General features: G+C 37.6%; 1 protein-coding gene across 13 annotated transcripts in view; it reads right to left on the bottom strand.

Annotated features, from left to right (window-relative positions):
* PCDH15 (protocadherin related 15) overlaps positions 1-22,265 on the bottom strand; it is a 1,260,230-nt gene that overhangs the window by 827,143 nt on the left and 410,822 nt on the right. The gene's annotated exons all lie outside the window — the stretch shown is intronic.

The following is a 22,265-nucleotide window of genomic DNA, read 5'->3' as shown; positions in this document are numbered from 1 at the left end:
AAACCACCATGAGATATCACTTCACACCTATCAGAATGGCTAACATTAACAACTCAGGCAACAACAGATGTTGGTGAGGATATGGAGAAAGAGGATCTCTTTTGCACTACAGGTGGGAATGAAAACTGGTGCAGCCACTATGGAAAATAATATGGAGATTCCTCAAAAAATTACCCTGTGAGGTAGCAATTGCACTACTAGGTATTTATTTGAAGGATACAGGTGTGCTGTTTCCAAGGGGCACATGCACCCCAATGTTTATAGCAGCGCTATCCACAATAGCCAAAGTATGGAAAGAGCCCAAATGTCCATCAGTGGATGAATGGATAAAGAAGATGTGGTATGTATATACAATGGAGTATTACTCAGCAATCAAAAAGAATGAAATCTTGCCATTTGCAACTATGTGGATGGAACTGGAAGGTATTATGCTAAGAGAAATTAGAGAAAGACAAATATCATATGACCTCATGCATATAAGGAATTTACGATACGAAACAGATGACCATAAGGGAAGGGAAGCAAAAATAATATAGAAACAGGGAATGGGGCAAAACATAAGAGACTCTTAAATATGAGAACAAACAGAGGGTTGCTGGAGGGGTTGTGGGAGGGGGGATGGGCTAAATGGGTAAGCGACATTAAGGAATCTACTCCTGAAATCATTGTTGCACTATATGCTAACTAACTTGGATGTAAATTAAAAAATAAAATAAAATAAAATAAAATAAAATAAAATAAAATAAAATAAAATAAAAGTTAGAAAGCAAGAAAAAAAATATGTGGAGCTTGGAGACACCTGGGTGGCTCAGCTGGTTAAGAATCTGTTTCTGGCTCAGGCTGTGACGTGATAGCTCATGGGTTCAAGTCCCACGTTGGGCTCTGTGCTGAAAGTTCAGAGCCTGGAGCCTGCTTTGGGTTCTGTGTGTGTGTCTCTCTCTCTGCTCCTCTGCCCCCTCTCAAAAATGAATAAACTTAAAAAAATTAAAAATATGTGGAGCTTAAATGTATTTATTTTCAGTAAACAGACATGAGTGTTTTCAAAAAAACCAGCTGAAAGTATGTAATATATTGCAATACAACTTCATATTCTGTTTGAGTAAAATAAGTCCCCAGTTTCAAAGTATAATAAAATACTCTGTGTACAACGTTTCTTATAAATGGACTTAACATGTGAGATAGAGAAATATCTCTGTATTTTCTCAGTAACTTACCAAAAAGTATTCATTACTCATGAAGTTTATAAATCTCTGGTCTATAAAACTTTTTCTTGATGACGAATCTGCTTTTTCAGAATGTGAATAAACTGTTTTTTACTGGATGTCCTCACAGTAGGCAAGTCAGGTATCTAAGACTGACAAAGTTAACCGTTTTCAGAATTATCACAGAAAGAAAAATCTAGTAACCATATCATTATCTTTCCAGTTAGAACAGATATAATCAAAACCCAAAATATGCAACACCATTTCCAAATATAAATTTGTATAGAGAAAAACGTACATTGGCTGAATTTGCCTCTGATGTGAATGATGCTCAGTCGAAGGCATTGCAAGATTTACTCCAGCTGCGTTACCGTGGCTACAAGTAGGGGATGCAGACATTCCCCAGGAGTTAGATTATCTAACTGTAATGCCAACCATGCAAACACCATGACCACAAACGTCAATTGGTGTTTGGATGTGTTGCTTGACAAGTCAGTGTTTTATGAGAGGAATTTTATTTCTCCATGGGCTTGTTACGAAAATACATTTGATTGCATTTTCTCAGTAAAAGAAATTTAATGTGGTAGAAAATATCAATATTCATGAATATGCATTTTCCCTTCCTTCCTGTGAAAATGATATACTTTGACTCCTACATTTGTCAGGACATGTAAACCATTTGGGACCATGCGAGGAGGTGATCTATGTTATTTCTGTACAGAGGAAACAAAAAGTCCCAACTCCACCACATAGCTGCTCCCTTCCCATGGGTGTGAATCATGGGAGAAGTCTTATATTAAACTTTGAGATCAAATCCAGTCTGATTTCCTGAATCCCTAGAAGGGAGTACAGATATGGTGGATACAGGATACAGGGAAGACCTTATATGTGTTAGAAACAAAGTTTTCAGTTTTAAGTCATTGTGATTTGGGAATGATTTGTTAATACTCCCCTAGTACACACACACACAAACACACACACACTCTCTCTCTCTCTCTCTCTCTCTCTCTCTCTTTTCCTACCTATCTATATACACACGCATACACACACATCCTAGTATTAATGAGCAAAATGCATAATAAAACCCAAAGATACCATTTCTAATGTATCAGATTGCCAAAGATGGAACTTGGTAACTGATGTTAGATAAAGTGTGGGGAAACAGACACTGTCTCATACACTGCTAATATAAATGTAAGTGCTACAACTTCTCCCTAAAGTAATTTTGTGATATCTATCATATATTAAGTTATAATTCTTCGTTTTCCTAAAGATATACTCACATATATCTCCAAATAACTTTGTATGAGGTGTGAGGATATTCACTAAGTTATCACTTGTAATACCAAGAGACTGGAAATAACCATAATATACAACAATAAGGAATGGATGAAAGAAAGAAAGAAAGAAAGAAAGAAAGAAAGAAAGAAAGAAAGAAAGAAAGATGATAGATAACATATAAATGGATGAAATTCTATAGTATTAATAGAATATATTATATGTATCTATTTAAAGAATCATTTATACACTACAATGGAAAGATTTTGAAAGATATGCTAAAATAAGTTTAGTTTAATAAAACCTAAATGTTTATATGGAATCTTAAAAGTTTTACATTTTCCTAAAAGAAAATCTAACACAGTTATATGCCCTATTTGATAAAATATATACAAATATATATTTTCATGATAGTTTTATATAACACTATGAGGTATTCTACTTGAAATCACAAAAATAATTTCCTTTAATTTTTCTCTTATAGACACAAGCTGAAACTATAACAAAAGCCAGGCACTAATCAGTTAAAGCAAAACCTCTTTCACAAACCAATGGCAGGTATATAGCCTCTGAACAGAAGCCATTTAACACCTAGCCATGATAGTAAAATAAGCCGATTTTATTTTTTAATTTGTACACATTGAGATATGTAAAGAAAAGAGTAGCTTTTGAATATGTCAAACTTATTAAAATGAATTGTAATAAAGATGTTTCAAGTTTTATTTTCTAATTTTTTTCAAGTTTTTATTTATTTATTTGTTTGTTTGTTTGTTTGTTTGTTTGTTTTGAGAGAGACAGAGACAGTGTAAGGGAGGGAGGGGCAGAGAGAGAATCCCAAGCAGGCTCCGCAGTGTCAGCACGGAGCCTGACACGGGGCTCGAACTCACAAAACCACGAAATCATGACCTGAGCTGAAACTGAGAGTCAGACACTTAACTGACTGACTGAGCCACCCAGGCACCCCTCAAGTTTTATTTTCTATGTGTAGGAAATACCTCAGGCCATCGGAAAAACATTCATGCCAATATCACCTGGATATTTAAATCTTCCAAGTTTATACTTTCTTCATAGAAAATCCAACAGCAACAATAATTTATATCTTATCTCCAAATCAAATAATTTTCACAGTAGTCACCCATAGAACATAGAATTATGTAAGACAATGGTGTGCCAGTATACATGTGAACAGAGAAATAGAAAAAAAAGGCATCTCATCTCTGCAAGAGGTATCTGAATGAACAATTCAGCAATTCTCTCATCGTGTTCTCATACTTACATTTACAGAATATAACTCTTCTGGCAAAAAAATATGTTAATGTTACATTGTTCAACAGGAAACAACAGAGTGGATTGCAAAAGCTAAGTAAGGTGTCTGCCGTCCACAACTGGCCCACTTTGCTCGTCACTCTGGGGATGTGCACTCAGGTCTCGCTTGCTCCTCTATCTCCCCATCTCCCTGCATCCACCTCTCCCTGTATCAGTTCACCCTCTTTATCCCCGTTCAATCTATTCCTGAGCTTGTATGGCTTCTACTTTCAAAGTGCACCCTGGCCTCCGACCCTTCAGTCCGTTTCCAAATAAGCTGCCTAGAACAAGTGTGTATATATGTGTGTGTACATACATATATTTCATATCCACAAGCTAAATTATATGTAATACGCAAAAATATATAAATCTTACTTGATTATATATTTATATAATATTATATATGTATATTTTTTTCTCCATTTATCATCCATCCTTTTCTAAGTTTTGTATGGAAATCTAAATCCAAGAGAACAGGGTATCTAACTTTAATAGTCACCCAGGGATGATATATTTTGGAAAATTAAAACTGTCTAGTACCAGTGGGACTCTTGTTATATATATAAGGATTGATTTATTGGAAAGAAAAAGTTTAAAGACTCTTTAATAGTTTGGCAGGTTTTGGGGGATATTATTGAAAAGTTTAATGTAATGAGATTTGCTTTAAGTTATTGTTTTGTTTTTGTTTTTCTTTCACTTAATTTTTAAAAAATTATTTTAGAAACAGAGAGAGCATGAGTGGCAGAGAGGAGCAGAGAGAGAGGGAGAGAGGGAGAATCCCAAGCAGGGTCCACACCCAATGTGGAGCACGCGGTGGGGCTCCATCCCGTGTCCCTGGGATCATGACCTGAATCAAAATCAAGAGTCAGATGCTTAATCCACTGAGCCACCCAGGTACTAAATTGTTATTTTTAAGGAAACACTAATAGGGAATGTTTATTGAGTTATTTTCAACAATTTTTTTTTTAGCAAAAATATGTCTTCATAGGATCAAAAATAACTTTTTTTTTGCTTTTAAAAATTTGGGGTGCCTGGGTGGCTCAGTATGTTAAGCTTCCTACTTTTGCTTCCAGCTCAGGTCATGATCTCACAGTTCATGAGTTCGAGCCCTATATCAGGCTCTGTGCTGACAGTGTGGGCCCTGCTTGGGATTCTCTCTCTTTCCCTCTCTCTCTGCCCCTCCCCCTGCTCATTCTGCTCTCTCTCTCTCAAAATAAATAAGTAATTTTTTTAAATTTTTTTTAACGTTTATTTTTGAGACAGAGAGAGACAGAGCATGAACGGGGGAGGGGCAGAGAGAGAGGGAGACACAGAATCGGAAGCAGGCTCCAGGCTCTGAGCCATCGGCCCAGAGCACGACGCGGGGCTCAAACCCATGGACCGCGAGATCGTGACCTGAGCTGAAGTCTGACGCTTAACCGACTGAGCCACCCAGGTACCCCAATAAATAAATAAATTTTAAAAAATTGATTCACATAAGCATTTTTTACGTTGCTATAGTCTTTCAAACTCTGCAATATTACATTAAGTCTAATATTTATAATATTTAATTTACTTTTAGAGTTTGAGTCATATTAACCTTTGTGATATGTATCATGATGTGATGAATTAGTTGCACGGTTTTTTATAGTTTGGAAGAGTTTTCCTACAATAGTTCACAGACTTTATTTTTAAATAGTGGACAATATAATTATATAATCAGTTACTTTGAATTATGAATGGCTCTCATTAGAAGTTAGATGGCAAGAAAAGTCTTAAGTTAAATTTCAGCCAAAGTTAAACAATAAAAATTCTAAGTTATTGAAAATAATAATTCTTATAAATGTATACCAAGGAAAATAAAAAGCCCAAGCCCACCATGGGAGTCATTTTAAACCATTTTAAGTGATTTTTAAAAAGGTTAAAATCTGTCCATTTTATTTATTTATTTATTTATTTATTTATTTATTTATTTATTTATTATTATTTTTTTTAATGTTTATTTATTTTTGAGAGAGACAGAGACAGAATGTGAGTGGGTTAGGTTGAGAGAGTGAGGGAGACACAGAATGGGAAGCAGGCTCCAGGCTCTGAGCTGTCAGCACAGAGTCTGACACGGGGCTTGAACTCACAAGCCATGAGATCACGACCTGAGCCGAAGTCGGACGCTCAGCCGACTGAGCCACCCAGGCGCCCTGAAATCTGTCAATTTTAGATACAGTTCATAAAAGAAGAGAATTTACCTAGGTTTACATTATTTTAAAAAATAAATGAATAAAAAGCATATACAGACTCCCAGGACTTTATTCAGGTTGTTAACATTGTTATAAACTCTGGTAAGCAACTATGCAAGCCCTCAAATGGTGAGGATTACTGGCTGATTTCTCTGCCTTATTCTTGATTACCACATAACTAATGAGACCCATATAATTAATGATCGCCACTGTAAATTTCAATGAGAACTATTTCAACTTGTTGTCTCAACTCTGTGATATTCATCCACCTCACGTACCATCTTGGAAAAAAATTCTCAAATTATTAACACATTCAAATCCTATTCCAAGTAGACTGGGCGATGACCACGTAACAGAGTACTATTTTTATACAGAAATGATAAAAACTTTAATTCAGAAACTAACTTTGAGGTAAAGGTAGTTTATTTAGTTTCACATTATTATTTAATTCAGTGTGAATCTTTTGGATGTCTCCCCTCTAGGAATTTGCCATCTTCCTATTAGGCAGACTGGGCTTGAACACATTAGACAACTGAAGGAAAATATAAGTACATGAAATCCAATACTAAAACACTGATAAAGATAAGTGATTAACATTTTTTTTCAAAGAGACTATTTAAGAAAAGTATATGTAACACTCACCATGTCTCAATGACAAAAATCTAATTGCATGATAAAATCTAATTACAGGCTGCTTTCAGTGAACTCACAGTCTACATAACTCAAATGATCAAGAGTTGATTTTTCCTTTCTCCTCACCACTCAATGTGATTTATCTCTATCATAGTGCTCTTCTTACCATATTGAAATTAATATTCTACAAGCTCTATAAATAGAGTGCTACAGGAAAGGGGGGAGAGATGGTTAATTTTTTTTCCTGCGTAAGAAAATCAAATCAAATGATATTTACGATAGTTACAGTGGGCTTTAAGGACAAGAAGATACGTGTAGAGAAGAGAAGAACAAATTCGCAGGCCAAGTGAAATGAATAATCAAAGGTACCTTGTTGTGAAAGACCATGCATACTGAGGTGAGGACGTATCCACGGTTTATCCACGGGTAGCAGCACAGGGTGGGGTCCTATGAGGCTCAGGACAAGAGTGGGGACCGGTTGTGAATTCCAAGGCCCATGAGTGCCAGCTTTGTTTGGAAGTCAAGAGCCATCCAATGGAAGATGAAAATCAGAAAGTGATTAGATACAGTAGTGTGGATATTAGATTTTAAATCCACCTCTGAGATTTCAATTAAATTGAGAGGAGAAAACTGTCAGCCCAGCAAAGACATGGTTTCAAGAATGAGGATAAATGTGGAAAGAGGAAAATAATGGGAAGGACAGACTTTGAAGTCCTAAACCTTGGGCTTGAGCCTTGGAGCTGCATTCATCAGTCCGGTAGGCTTGGGCAACCTGCCTACTTCTCTACGGCTCAGTTTGGCTTCTGGAGAGCAGGGCTGCTCACGTCACCCAAGAGGCTGCTGCCCAGCTGAAACGTGGTCACCAGCACACATGGTCATTCAGTGCTGACTCCAGCTAAACACTGAATAAAATGTTTAATGCAATTTCATCACCTTCACACAAGCAGACTGATGGCATGAACTTGGCGATTCGGAATCCAAAGTTTTAGAGCAGAGGGGCAAGGTGGCTAGTGTGAAGGGTGCACACTCGTGAGCACGACATGGAGATGTCCCTGGATGTGTCAGCATGCATGCGCTCAGACAGGCACACCTGCACCAGTTTGCTCCCCCCCCCCCCACAACCTCATCTTAGAAAATGCAGGCGTGTGAGATTAGAGTCACTCGTTAGCAATGATGCAGAGGTCAGCCATGGCCCTTATTAAAGTTTCTATCCCAACTTAAGAAACCGCGCCGAAGTTAAACCCCAAAAGCAGCCCCTCTAAATCAATGACGAAAGGCGATTACTTTTTCAATAAGAAAAATTCATGAGGAAAGTCTGACAGCAGCGGCACGTTGTCTCTCCACAGAAAAAAGAACCAAGGCTCACATTCATACATGGCCACCGTGAGTGAGGAAGTCTAGACTCGTCCAGTCACTGTTTGTATTGAGAGCATGCATGAAGGCACAATAAAGTTAATGGGTGTTTGTTTGTTTGTTTTTACATTACATGACTTGGTAAAGGCATCTCAGCTGCTTAAAAATTCCAGGGCTCAAAGAGTAATTCTGTATTTTTATATCTACCAGGTTGAGTTCCTGCTTCCTCAGTAATGTTTCCAAAATATCTTTCTTCCCTTCTATTCACACTTATGGGCTTTTGTTTTTGTTGGTTTGTCTTTTCTAGGTTGTAGAGACAAGATTTCCACAATCTTAAAAGTAGAATTCTTGCCATATTACTATTTGTATTTCTTTACCTGCATGTATATTAGGTTTACATGGGTATAAAATAGCTCATGCCTAAGTATTTGACCTAATTGATGATAATACAAGCAATTCCACCAATACATGTGGGAAATGTTGTATTATTCATTTAAAACATCTAAATACAAAACAGTGTTTTTTAGATATGGTAATGGCAAAATTCCCAGAAGCGAAGAGTCTAAGTATTATGTAAAGTGTTCATAGAAACTGTTAGTCTCTAAACCAATCATTTGTCATTAACTCATGAGTGTTCATATACACTAGGAGACAATTTTTTTTTGCTTCTAACTCCTTTCCTTATTAACTTATAAGACACAGAAAGCACATTCCATAAGCCAGCAATTAAGGGAGGAAGAAAATACTGAGAGGATAAATATATTTGGAAAATTTTGACATTTTTACCAGCATTCATCCATTTATTAAACAAAAACATTAAATAATAATGTCCATCCCAAAAGACAAACATCAAACACTACTTCCTCTTTTTAATGTTTATTTATTTTTGAGAGAGACAGAGAGAGCATGAGCCAGGCAGGGGCAGAGGGAGAGGGAGACACAGAATCCAAAGCAGGCTCCAGGCTCCGAGCTGTCAGCACAGAGCCTGACATGGGCTTGAACTCACAAACTGCGAAATCCTGACTGGAGCCGAAGTCAGCAGCTTAACTGACTGAGCTATCCAGGTGTCCCACAACTACTAGTTTCCGTGGGCACAGAGCAGACAGCAGTGAAGATATAATTTTGCCTTAGAGCTGTCCTTCTCTAAACAAACAGGCAGATAATAATACAATGGAGTATGTGTTATAATACAAATAGCTACCAAGACCCTGGGCCTGGGAGGAAACGTAAACACATTCTTCCTGGACGGGGTAGGGCAGTAGGCGAGCTTGCGTGGAATATGTGGTATTGGAGCATATTCTTGGAGGATGAGTGAGAGATCATAAGATGGACAAGAACATTTCTGGCACAGGTTGTAGGCCAGGCAAAACCACGAATGTATAAAGGACACAGCATGATCAGGAAACAGTGTATGTTTCACTGGACTTCAGGATCCTTGGGTGTGAGCTGGAAGAGTGGGCTGAGGCCAGATAGATGCAACAGAAAGCACAGTTATGAGGAAATTTCTCAAAACACTAGATTTATTTTGTCAACTGTTCCAAACCAGCTGCCATGTCGTGAGGCAGCCTGGTGCGAAATCCCAAGGGGCAAGGAATGGAGGCCCACCCCACACTGGTGAAGGAGCCTGGAAGCGGATTTTGTGCAGCTTGCAACAGTCACCTGTGTGAGCCTGGAAGCGGAGCTCACCCCAGCGACTTCGCTTCACAACAGCTTGACTGCAGCACTGTTCAAAACCCTGAGCCAGAACCAGCCAGTGAGGCCACTCCCAGGATTCTTAGCCATGGGATATTGGAAGAATACGGGTGTGTGTCTTCAGGCTGCTAAATTTGGGGTAATTCATAGCCAATACACAGTTAAACTCAAATGCCTGGTCAAAACCAGTCACGAAACAGTCCACTCATGGTACTGAAAGGTGTGTGTGTGTGTGTGTGTGTGTGTGTGTGTGTGTGTGTGTGTGTGTGTGTGTATGTGCACGCGCACCCACGTGTGTGCATGCGTGCACACACACATAGCTGGAGTCCTAGGGGAACAGCATGGGGAGATGGTGGTGGGGTCTAATACCAAAGATCTCAGGTACTTGGCCAGAGTAGTAGATTTCTCCTTTTTCAGCTATTGGAAGTCTTATCTAAACCATTAATCCTCATCATAGTCGTCATTGCCATTGTCATCATCAACCAGCTAAAGTTCTCCAGGTCTGTTAACATCATTGACTAACTTTAAAATAACTTACAGTGTTTGAAGCTTTGCTTATGACCTCAATTTCTCCAGAAAATCAAATACTGCAACAGGTATGTTAAGATACTACCCTTGATAGAATCTGATGATGGGATGGTCAGTGAGGAACATGCCAGGAGTTTCCCTCAAGTTTCTCCCATGAGGAAGAGGAGTTGCTCTGAACAAGTGAGGTAGGGTCTAAGCTCATGGTTTGCAAATGTTCCCAGGAGAGATGGTAATAGGGTATGACGGCAATGAAAAAACAAAATAAGTCATTACCTCGGGCTGCGGATTCATAACAGTGCACAGCAGAAGGAAAGGGGAAAGTCTGTTCTGCTAATCAGTTTTTATTAACAAAGGATTTTTAATAGACATTTCAGATATAAGAACCCACAAACTGTTGCTTCTCTTTTGAAAGAGGAGTCCCTTCAGTGTCTAGATGTGTAGCTATGTCTGGAAACACCACACTCCTTGTTTTTGATGCTTTATTTTATCTGTGTTTGGGAGTAGTCTCCAAACAATCCTGTTCATGAAAAGAAGTCAATGGGTGGTGATCTACTGTATGCTTCCTTGCTGTGTGGCTTTTTTGATTGGGTTGGTAGAGTTCATGGCCACTAGAAACTTTCAGAGCATGAAATTCTCCTGATGGAACTCTTCAACTGGAAAAATCTTTAGCGGGGAACCCATTGTGTTCTATAATCCCCCTTCCCTACCACAGCCTCAGATTAAACTTTTGTAAACCTCATGAGTGACAAATCTTGAGTCCATAATGATCTTTCGCATTAACTTATTAATTGTGAAAGCTTTCTGTGGCAGGAGCCAGGGAGTGCCCATCTGGGAGGAAAGGGAGCACGGGGGATTGACAATACTTTTCAACGACGCGATCATCTGCATTTCTGTATTTTACAGACCCTGAACACATGAACGTCATTCTTCAAAGAAACTGGATTTCTGAAAAGGAACATTCTTTACACCCTGCCTAAAATTCTTTCATGACACTTAGATAAACAGTGTGAGAGCCTGGAGACGATCTCCATGGCCTCTTTAGGCTTTCTACCTATGGGGTAAAGCCACTCAGAAATGTAGCTTTACTGATTTTGTAAACTTTTTTGAGGGGGTGGGAAACAGAGAACCCACTAAATTTAAAGACTGAAATTGCATGTCCCTCACGTGTTAAGTGCATAAAGGTAATTCTTCAGTCATTTTACAGGAAAAGAGGGGTATTGTTGAAAATTTATATGAAAGTCAAGGTAACATTTAATTATATCTATATTTCAGAGCTGATAATTTAAAATGTCTCCAATAACTTTTATTCCCAAATTACTTGTGGCTGTGAGGGAAATAACAATATATAATTTTAAAGCATGATTCATAGTGTTTTTTTAGCTTTATTACATTCATCTGCATACATTGAACTGAAATTGTAGACTACTTTCTTCATTTAGATCAAGCTCACAGAAAATGCCACTTGTTTTTTTTTTTTTTTTTTTTTGTTTTTTTTTTTAATTTTTTTTTCAACGTTTATTTATTTTATTTTTGGGACAGAGAGAGACAGAGCATGAACGGGGGAGGGGCAGAGAGAGAGGGAGACACAGAATCGGAAACAGGCTCCAGGCTCCGAGCCATCAGCCCAGAGCCCGACGCGGGGCTCGAACTCCCGGACCGCGAGATCGTGACCTGGCTGAAGTCGGCCGCCTAACCGACTGCGCCACCCAGGCGCCCCAGAAAATGCCACTTGTAAAGGAATATATTTCTAATTATTACCCGTGCATCCTCTTACGAATCCAAATAAATATAATCACTCTGTGTGTTTGTGTGTGTCTGTGTGTGTGGGTGTATATGTACATACCTACAGGTGAAGACAATATGTACATATATGAAGTAAAAAGCAATGAAAAATTCAATCTTTCTGTGAAACTCATCGCTGCTTTTTAACAGCATGCACTTGTTTCCAGCAGGATTTTAATTCTACTAAAATTCAGAGAATCAAATTATTTCCTATGGCTTAAACTCTGAAAATCAAAATAACTTCTCTGGCATTTAAGTTTTGATTTCCTCTCAAGTCAGGTGCTTTGTAGATGAAATCTAATTGGGTTAAACAGTCGATTTATTCTCTGATTAACCTTTTTGGAGTCAGCTCATGCATAGAAAATAGCTCACAGATAAGAAATGGTTAAAGTTTCCGATTTCAGCGACATAAGATGTCGAAATACACGTTCCATAATTTGTAAGCTGTGTCATATGCCTACGCTACTTTTAAAATTAAAACGGAATAATTCCAAATGTCTCTGATGAAGAACTCAAAATAATAAGCTCACCAATCAGGTAAGAGCTCCAATGTCAGGTACAGCACCAGCAAAATGAAACTGGTCTACTAAAGATTGAATGAGATAATGATGCCACACACTTAACATAAACATAGACACAAAGTAAGTACTCAAGTGAATGAAAGCTATTCTTACTATGACATTGCTACTTATTTCTTATAATTCAGGAAGAATTATAATCTTGACAGTTGAGGTTCTCTTGTTTCTTTCCTGATAGTTATACCTTGCTTCATATGAGTAAATGAGCTATGGATAGGAGATATGCAATTCAAATTCTAGAAGATTTCCACTTTGGAACACTGTATTTTAGTTCATTCTATTTTGAAAAACAAATGATCACATCCTAAATAGGTAGCATTTTCTGAGATCGGGCTTCTTAATCTATTGAGTAGAAACAAACTCTTTTCTGAGCCTATCCAATGAAAATAGTAGTGGGGACTTCAGAGAGGTGTTGGCCTACTGATTCTCCAACTTGGTTTCTGAAGGAAAAATAAGCTCTGAGAGTGTTTTCCTTTTCCAGTCACTTAACGTTAAGTGAAATCTGTTTTTATACCACTCACCTTTTTATAGAAAAACTATTTACAGATGGGTTGAGGAAAATTGAATATATTTGAGATCAAGAATTTCCCAGATTAAAGTCTTGGAGGGCTCAAGTCTACCAGAACAGGAGGTAATGCCAAGATCATTACTGGGGGCAATTCTCACACCTCAGTGATTGTCAGCCATCTCTACAATTTTTTCTAATTTTTTAATGTTTATTTATTTTTGAAAGAGAGACAGAGAGAGAGAGAGAGAGAGAGAGAGAAAGGGAGAGAGAGAGAGAGAGAGAGAAAGGGAGAGAGAGAGAGAGAGAGAAAGCGTGACTATGAATAGGGAGGGACAGAGAGAAAGGGAGACACAGAATCTGAAGTGGGCTCCAGGCTCTAAGCTGTCAGTACAAAGAGTGATGCGGGGCTCGAACCCATGAACACTGAGTCAAAATTGGATTCGTAACCAAATGAGCCTCCCAGGTGCCCAGCCAGACCTTACTATTTATGGGATAAAATGTCTATGGCTATCAGAGATTGAAAAAGAGAGGCAAGAAAATAGATCTGTCCTCTGAGAAACGTATTTAAGAGTGTGAATTTAGATTCAGTGAGGCCTGGGCTTCAGTACAGGACTTCCCTTTGTGAATTACATAAGCCTACCTATCCTGAGATGTCTCACTTATAAAATTGGGGGCGCTTGTAACAGTTCAAGGGTTAAAATGAAATTACAGGCATACATATTTTAGCACATAATAAACTCTCAATAAAAATTAGGTTTTGTGCTAATATTATTATGATATCTTTTCAGACTACAAATAAAAAGTGATCTGAATAGAAAATGAAAACAATAGTCAGTTTTAGAAGGGTTTATTCTGCTTAAAAGAATATATGGAGCAATCAAATAAATGTCAAGGTGTTATAGAAGGATGTCAAATACTAAGTGCTAAGTGTAAAATTCAACATGGCCAATATCAAAAGTGAATGGGACAAAATAATATTCAATTTTTCACTCAAGTTTTAAGAAAATATCTTGATGTTTACAAGACCTGTGGAATAAATGAGCCAATACTTTAAATGAATTCCCTCCAAAAAAATTAACACACCTCGTATGAGAGTTAAGCACTGTGTATATATGTGTGTGCGTGTGTGGCACACACACGCACACACATACATACACACATATTTTAAATCTTCTATGGTTGTCAGAGAAAAAGTAAGAAACAAAATGGTATTGGAAGCTGAAAGCTAAAATTTCCCCTTACTCACTTCTGACCTAACAGAGATTATTACTGATAAATAACTATTGTAGCATTTTAATTTTGACACTAAATTTCTATTTTAAATTCTACTTCAGCAGCATAATTTCTTATGATTTTATTTTGTTTTTTTTTTAATTAAGTGTTTTATATATTATTTATTTTTGAGAAAGACAGAGAGAGTGCGACCAGGGCAGGGACAGAGAGAGAGGGAGAATCTCAAGCTCACGTGGGGCTCCAACTCATGAACGACGAGATGGTGACCCCAGCTGAAATAGAGTCAGATGATTAACCCACTGAGCCACCCAGGTGCCACATTTTGTTTTGATTTTTATTTGTGTAACTATCCCAAGTACATTTAAGCTAGTTACACAAAATGGTGCCATTGTGAACTGTCATGATGATGTTTTTCTCTGGTGAGTGTGTCTTTCCTGTCAAGCGGTTTTCTTGTAGGATGCAGAGTGAACTGTTGTTGACCAGGTCTTTCCAGATATAATATTGTTTTTTATTTAATCGTAGTTAATCCATAAGGAGAGACTTATACATTCCTGTAAGTTTTGAAAATACATAGTTTTGGCTTCAAAATGACATCACACCAAATAATCTGCTTTAAAACTTTTCTTTTTAATGTTTACTTTTGAGAGAGAGAGAGACAGAGAAAGAGACAGAGCACGGGTGGGGGAGGGGCAGAAAGAGGGAGACACAGAGTCTGAAGCTTCAGGCTCTGAGCTGTCAGCACAGAGCCCGATGTGGGCCTGGAACTCAGGAACTGCAAGATCATGACCTGAGCTGAAGTCAAATGCTTAACCAACTGAGCCACTCAGGTGTCCCAAAACTTTTTTTGATAACGTAACATGACTTCTTAAAGTGTTTATATATATGTGTGTGTGTGTGTGTGTGTGTGTGTGTGTGTGTGTGTGTATGTTTATATTGTCTTGATGACTATACCTTTGTTATACAGCTTGAAGTCCAGAATTGTAATGCCTCCAGATTTGGTTTTCCTTTGCAACATTACATTGTCTCTTCAGGGTCTTTTCTGGTTCCCTACAAATTCTAGAATTACTTGTTCTAGCTCTGTGAAGAATGTCGGTGGTATTTTTGTCAGGATTGTATTGAATGTGTAAGTCACTTTGGGTAGTATCAACATTTTAACAATATTTGTCCTTGCAATCCATGATCATGGAATAGTTTTCCATTTCTTTGTGTCTTCTATAATTTCCTTCATAAACTTACTATAGTTTGCAGGTACAGTTCTTTTGCCTCTTCGGTTAGGTTTATTCCTAGGTATTTTATGGTTTCGGTGCAATTGTAAATGGGATTGATTCCTTGGTTTCTGTTTCTGCTGCTTCATTATTGGTGTATAGAAATGCAATCAATTTCTGTGCATTGATTTCATACCCTGTGACTTTGCTGAGAATGAAATTTACTTTAACCAATTATGTTATATTAGACATTTACATTGTTTCTAATTTTCCACTATATAGAATGCTATGGATATGGAAATATGCATATGTATATTATATGTATAATATATGTATATATTATATATATACACACTTTTCATTTTCTCTAGAAATCTTTATGCTTATTTATGCTCATTCCATTTATAATTTCTCATGATTTATCAAAAAATGAAGGAAGGAAGGAAGAAAGGGAGGGAGGGAGGGAAGAAGGAAGGGAAATTTAGTTCTTACATAGAAATTCTTTTCCATTTATTTGTCACTTCTTATTGCACACCACACTTAGATACAATTTAGGCCACTTGCTAACTTCTCTATTGAGTGGCATTTTGCACCTCTCCTTCTTATCTTTGGCAGAGAGACTCCTAAATCAATACTTATCTAGAAAGAAAGCCTTAATATGGGAAGAGTGATGTTTAAAAGTCATGAAGCAATCAAGAGGAAAAACAGGTCCGTGTTAATCTGGAATCATCACCCTTTCATTCAATCTGGTCACAGCCACCTAGAGAAAGGGAAAGCCATCCAAATAGAGAATTAAAGAGAAATAGAGTTTACATTCATTCGGCTAGAAATCACACCCACACAGATTGATTTCATGGGCTGGAAGAAAAATTAACAAGTCTGAGAACCAGGGAGGAAGAGAATATTTGAAGGCCTGGGATAAAGTAATATATAAATGAGTTTCCTGAAACAGTTAAAAGATCACTCATAGATCCAGTGACATGGAACCACCCAAGGAAAATTAGAGGAGACTGCTTGGCACGTTTGACAGCATGTTTCGTTAGGTTCTATCATTTGTGTTGAATCTGGTCAGTGCGATATAGATTCTGTGTTTAGGATGATTTTAAGGGAACTCGTTCCTGAGCAGAAACAAAAGCTATGATTTATTTGCTGCATGTGTCAGAGGAAAGGGAGTGAGATCGGATATTTGTCATCCATGGGGTGCTGCAAACATCTTCAAATGTGATGCTGGCCAGAACCTGGTTTAAATCACGTCCAGGTCATTCAAAAGCTGTATAATTTTGGTCCACTACCCCTCTAATTCTTTATTCTCAATTCTATCACTTATAAAATGAAGATAATAATGGCTACTGTGAGTAGCTACCGGGAATTCAGAAATCACAGACAAATAAATGTTTTAACACGGTGCCTGGCACAGAACAGCAGACATTTCCCTAGGACCTTCTATTATTATTTCTTCCACAACACTGAGCCACCTTTCCTCTTGCATCGAGAGTAGTCATCCTTCAACTGCGACGAGTGTCATGTGTGTATAACTCTTACTGAAGTTACCTTTGATAATTTTGGTGATTTTCCCACACCCTCAGGAAAGGGCTCCTTGATTAATAAGCTAAACAGGAAATTCCTTTCCCCATTTATGAAAGAAGATCAATAGTAATCAAGTGATTGTGCTCATGAAAGTAATATCCTCTTCTTCGGAAGTGAGGAAGGGTATGCTTGCCTACAATTTGTTTCTCTTCTTAGGATAAAGATCTAATATCTAAACTGGTAATAGCATTTTGACAAAGCATTAAAAAAAAGCTTCAGACAATATAATAGCCATATGATATTTCAGAATCTGTTTCAATACTGTTGCTACCTTTAAAAGGTGAGGGGTTTTGTAATGTCATTTGACAGTTTTGAAATACGGGTCACCTGTAAAAGAAAAAAAAAGTACCATATTTGTTCTTCAAATCATGATTTTCTATGTCACAGAAGGAAAAATCCACCACCTTTTTGAATAAAAGTCATCAAGGTGTATGACCTGGTGGCCCTGTGAATTTCATGATTAGGGCCCTATTTTAAGTGAAGGTAACTGGCAGTTACAAGAGTTGTGAAGAACACGTCTGCATGTGTTCCATGTGGTTGGTGAGTGACCTTTACTGCATTATGATGATAACGGGAACTGCCGTCCTACCCCACCTGTGAAACCGGAGCTCAGCAGTTCTAACATTTCTAACTTGTGGTCAAGAGCAGAGCAGGTGGAGGGTGACAGGGACAGGATGAGAACAGGTTGGCCTTAGAAACAGAAATGGCTGCATATACTTCTCATCCTCCCATAATTTTATCCAGCATACCTATACTGAATGTAAGGGGATATATATATAGATATAGATATAGATATAGATATAGATATAGATATAGATATAGATAGATATCTATCTCCATATTCTTAATGTATCCTAATAATACTGGTAAATTAGACACTATGTAGTTGAAGAGAAATGAATAACATGGATATATAAAAATCAGCTTTCCCTTAATGAATATTTTGTATATATTTTTATTTTTATTTAAATTTTTAATGCTTGTTTATTTTTGAGAGAGAGAGAGACAGACAGACAGAGTGTGAGCAGGGGAGGGGCAGAGAAAGAGGGTGACACAGAATCCAAAGCAGGCTCCAGGCTCCAAGTTGTCAGCACAGAGCCCAACGTGGGGCTCAAACTCACAAACCGTGAGATCATGACCTGAGCCAAAGTCAGACACTTAACCAACTGAGCCACACAGGCGACCCTGAATGTTTACTTCTATAGGCTATTTCTAATTATATTCGTTCAACTAACATTTAGTGAAATCCTCAAATAGTTCCATCTTGGTTTAGAGAGGAAAATTTTCATCTTGGTTTAGAGAGGAAATCTAAATTTCCATCTTGGTTTAGAGAGGAAAATAAGACACTGAATCTTCTTCTGTGTGAAGCAATTTTCATCTTTATTCTTGTTTGTTATGCCTATATAATTTTTCATCTATACTTAAAAAAATTTTTTTTTCAACGTTTATTTATTTTTGGGACAGAGAGAGACAGAGCATGAACGGGGGAGGGGCAGAGAGAGAGGGAGACACAGAATCGGAAACAGGCTCCAGGCTCCGAGCCATCAGCCCAGAGCCCGACGCGGGGCTCGAACTCACGGACCGCGAGATCGTGACCTGGCTGAAGTCAGACGCTTAACTGACTGCGCCACCCAGGCGCCCCAATACTTTAATTATACTATGCGTGGACATTTTGATTTGTTCCAAACTCACTATCATCTTTCCTTTCTGTTTTATGGCACTGAGATTACTCTTTTCCCATGGAGCCTGTATTCTGTGGCAGAGATAGAAATCAAACCAGAAAATAAGTAAAAATCCATAAAGTAATCATTCCTATAAGGGAAATAAGGACACTGTGACAGATAGCATCTAGAAGGCTACTTTATATGGTAGTCCCTCCTTTTACTCAAAGTGGGTATGCATGGAAGCATATAATACAATGCATCTTTTTAAGGCCAAACTTTTGAAGACTGGATATCAGGAAGTGTTGGGTGGAAACAAGGAAGGCCGGAGATGATGGAAGAATGGAGTAGGAAACAAGTTAGTACTAGGTACCAAACAACAAGGACATTTTTCTGGGATTAAACTGGATGTGGGATTAATGGAAAGATGAGGGATATAATAATGATTTGTAGGTTTAGGGCTTGAAATCTCAGGTGGATAACTGTGTCATTTTTTTTTTTTTAAGACAGGAATGACTACCTCTATCAAGTAATTCTGTGATGTACATTCTTAGTCATAAATATCAGTGTAGCAATGATCATTTTCGTTAGACAAATTCACAGAAGTAGAGTTTATTAATACTATTTCTATATTCATTATACACATCCCCTGAATAAACATTCATGCCAACTTAAATCCATACTAACTACCAGTGATAATATTGGTTTCATTGGACCATAAGTCTGTTCTAAACCATTTAAATATTACATATTTTAATCACAGCATAGGTGCTTGTTAATTGTATGGCCACTTGACTGAGCTAAGGGATTCCCAGACAGTTGGTAAAACATTTTTCGCTGGGTGTATCTGTAAGGGTGTTTCTGGAACAGATTAGCATTTCCATCAGTAGACTGAGTAAAGTCTATGGAAATCAGTGCTAGGTGGGCATCATCCAATTCCGGCCCCTTAATTTTTAGGCATTTGGAGTCAAACTCAATTATATCACTGACTTTCTTGGTTCCTCAGCTTGCAAACAGGAGTTGATGGGACCCCTTGGCCTCCATAACCCTTTGAGTCAATTATTTAAACAAATTTCCTCTTTTACCTATCTAGCCATCCATCCATCTATCCATCTGACCATCCTGTTGCTTGTTTCTCTGAAGAACTCTAATACAGCACCCTTTACAAAAATGTGTACATTTTAGAGTACAGATCAGTAAGTTAACACACCATGGACATACTCATGAAGGCATCACACAGGTAATGTGTAGAGGGAGCTGTAGAGTCATTAGAATTTAGATTGTGTTGATATCTTGCAGAAATATGTGATAGGTAGAGCTGATCTCCATAGAGACAACACCTTAGATGGGTAGGAGAGGATAATATAAAATTTTGTAATTATTGTCATATTCCCTCATTCCTTAGTTTTTACTCATCATGCCTAAGGAGCATGCAGGTATTTGAGGTCTGAATCTTAGGGAATGAAAAATCAGAGGATATGTATGAGACCTTAGAAAAATGAAAGCAGACAATCTTGCTAAGAGCATAGAACTGAGCTCATGATGTTCTCTGTATCTGCTTCTTTGAAGCAATTCTAAAAGGGTTTCAACATGTTTATAATAAGAAATATGGAGCCCTGTGGCTTTACTTGGTGTGCTCCCAACTGCTGATCTCTGTAGGTGATGAATGGAAATGGACCTTGAGCTATCTACTTAAGCGCTTGACCTAAGAGCTATTTCAAGTGGCAGGCGAACCTGGTCAGCCCCAAAGCAGGAGAGAACTTGTTAAGTAAGACAGGTGATTAAATTTGTTGCAAGCAAACTCCAGTGAGAGTAGCCTCCTCCAGGATAAATAGTGCATTAGACAGCAGTGTCTTAGAACTATAGATCCCAATGTTCTTGCCCATGCCCTTATTGGCTTAAGGAAGAAGGAGGGTTTAAATATATCACATCCTGGTGTAGCTTCTACTGGAAATGAATCCCTGACTACAGTTTGAAAAAATAGAGAGACCACGACCCCATCCTCAGAAGTTACATAAATAAAAGATGGACATTGAAGGAATGAATGAATGAACAAATGAATGAATGAGTAAATGACTGAATTACTGAATGGATGGTCTGAAAGCAGTAAAGAAGGGGCAGGGTATAGATTTATGATCACTGAAGAAATCTAGCCTATCTTACTCCTTTATTTAGGGCTTTATTTCAAAATAATGCAAGATTATTTTGTTAATGCCCAAATATGTTTGAGACAAAATTCTAATTCTGATTTCATGAAAAATTTTGGCTATTTCATTTCACCAAATATACATTACTACCTAAGTCTGCCAGATACAATGCTCAGGGATGACCATACAGCAAATGTAATAAACACATTTGCTCTACCTGCAAGGAATTCACAGTCTCAAAAAAAGAAAGAAACCCATAAACACATAATTTTGAGAAAGTAAAGAGGTGACACATATCAACTCAGCCCAGTCCACCAGCTTGAGAATGTCTTTTTGGAGGACAGTATCTAACATAAACCTTAAATGTAGGTAATGAGTTAGATAAGTAAATGTTAGGAACTATTAGGCTCCAGGCAAAGGGGGAAACATGAGTAAATGTAGGCAATCATAAAACACGTAGATGTTCTATATTATTCTAACATAAACATCAGGTTGGGGAGAGCTGGAAGATAAGGCCAAGGAAGCAGGTCGGGACCATGATACAAAGGACATGCTGTATGTCATACGTAAAATCACAATGGAGCCACAGACATGCTTAATAGCAGGGTAATAAGGCCGATTTCATATTGTAGATAAATCACTCTGGTCACAATGCAGACAGTGGACTCAGGGGTACAAGATCTAAAACAAACGGACGTGGCTTCTATTTGCTATTCGATTTGAACCCAGTGAAGCAGACAAGCCCAGGTTAGGATAGGGCACATAGGCTGAGTCTAACAGAGTAGTTTTCATTGATATTTTATAATATATTACTTAGTAAATGCCACGAAAATCACTTCTGTAAATATGTACAAAGTGCAGAAAGTTTCAGTTTTGATGCTGAAAAGAGCATGCGATGAGTCTATAACTACAGAAAAATAGATTATTGCCCTCATGGCTAGATTTCAACCAGATTTATAGCCTTTTCCCCCCACTTATGTGATTAACTAGAATAAAGTTTATGTGTGAGAGAGACACACAGACAGGGGAACAGAATCTGTGATGTGTCATCTTCATTCTTGGAGTGGAAATTCCTTGGACAAGGGAGTGTCTTGGGAAAGAAGTTGTATATGTATCAACAAGATCTGTTTATCATGTGCCAGCCTCTAAAATCTTCAGAGAATGAATTAAAACTGTAAAGATTAACTTTTTATTGCAAACACATTAAAACATGTAAAATGAAGGCAATGATTAAGATATGATATAGAAATGTCATCAGCTTTGGAATACAAGTAGTTTGGTAATATTTCAGAGAAATGATCGTCTACCTAATTAATTTTATTAGGATAATAAAATAATGGTGATAGTATATCTTTTCCAT

This window comes from Puma concolor, chromosome D2 (assembly GCF_028749965.1).
Source record: "Puma concolor isolate L17-30 chromosome D2, mPumCon1.1.hap2, whole genome shotgun sequence".
Classification (NCBI taxonomy): domain Eukaryota; kingdom Metazoa; phylum Chordata; class Mammalia; order Carnivora; family Felidae; genus Puma; species Puma concolor.
Note: the sequence above shows the minus strand (reverse complement) of the source record. Positions and strands in the feature narration are given on the sequence as shown.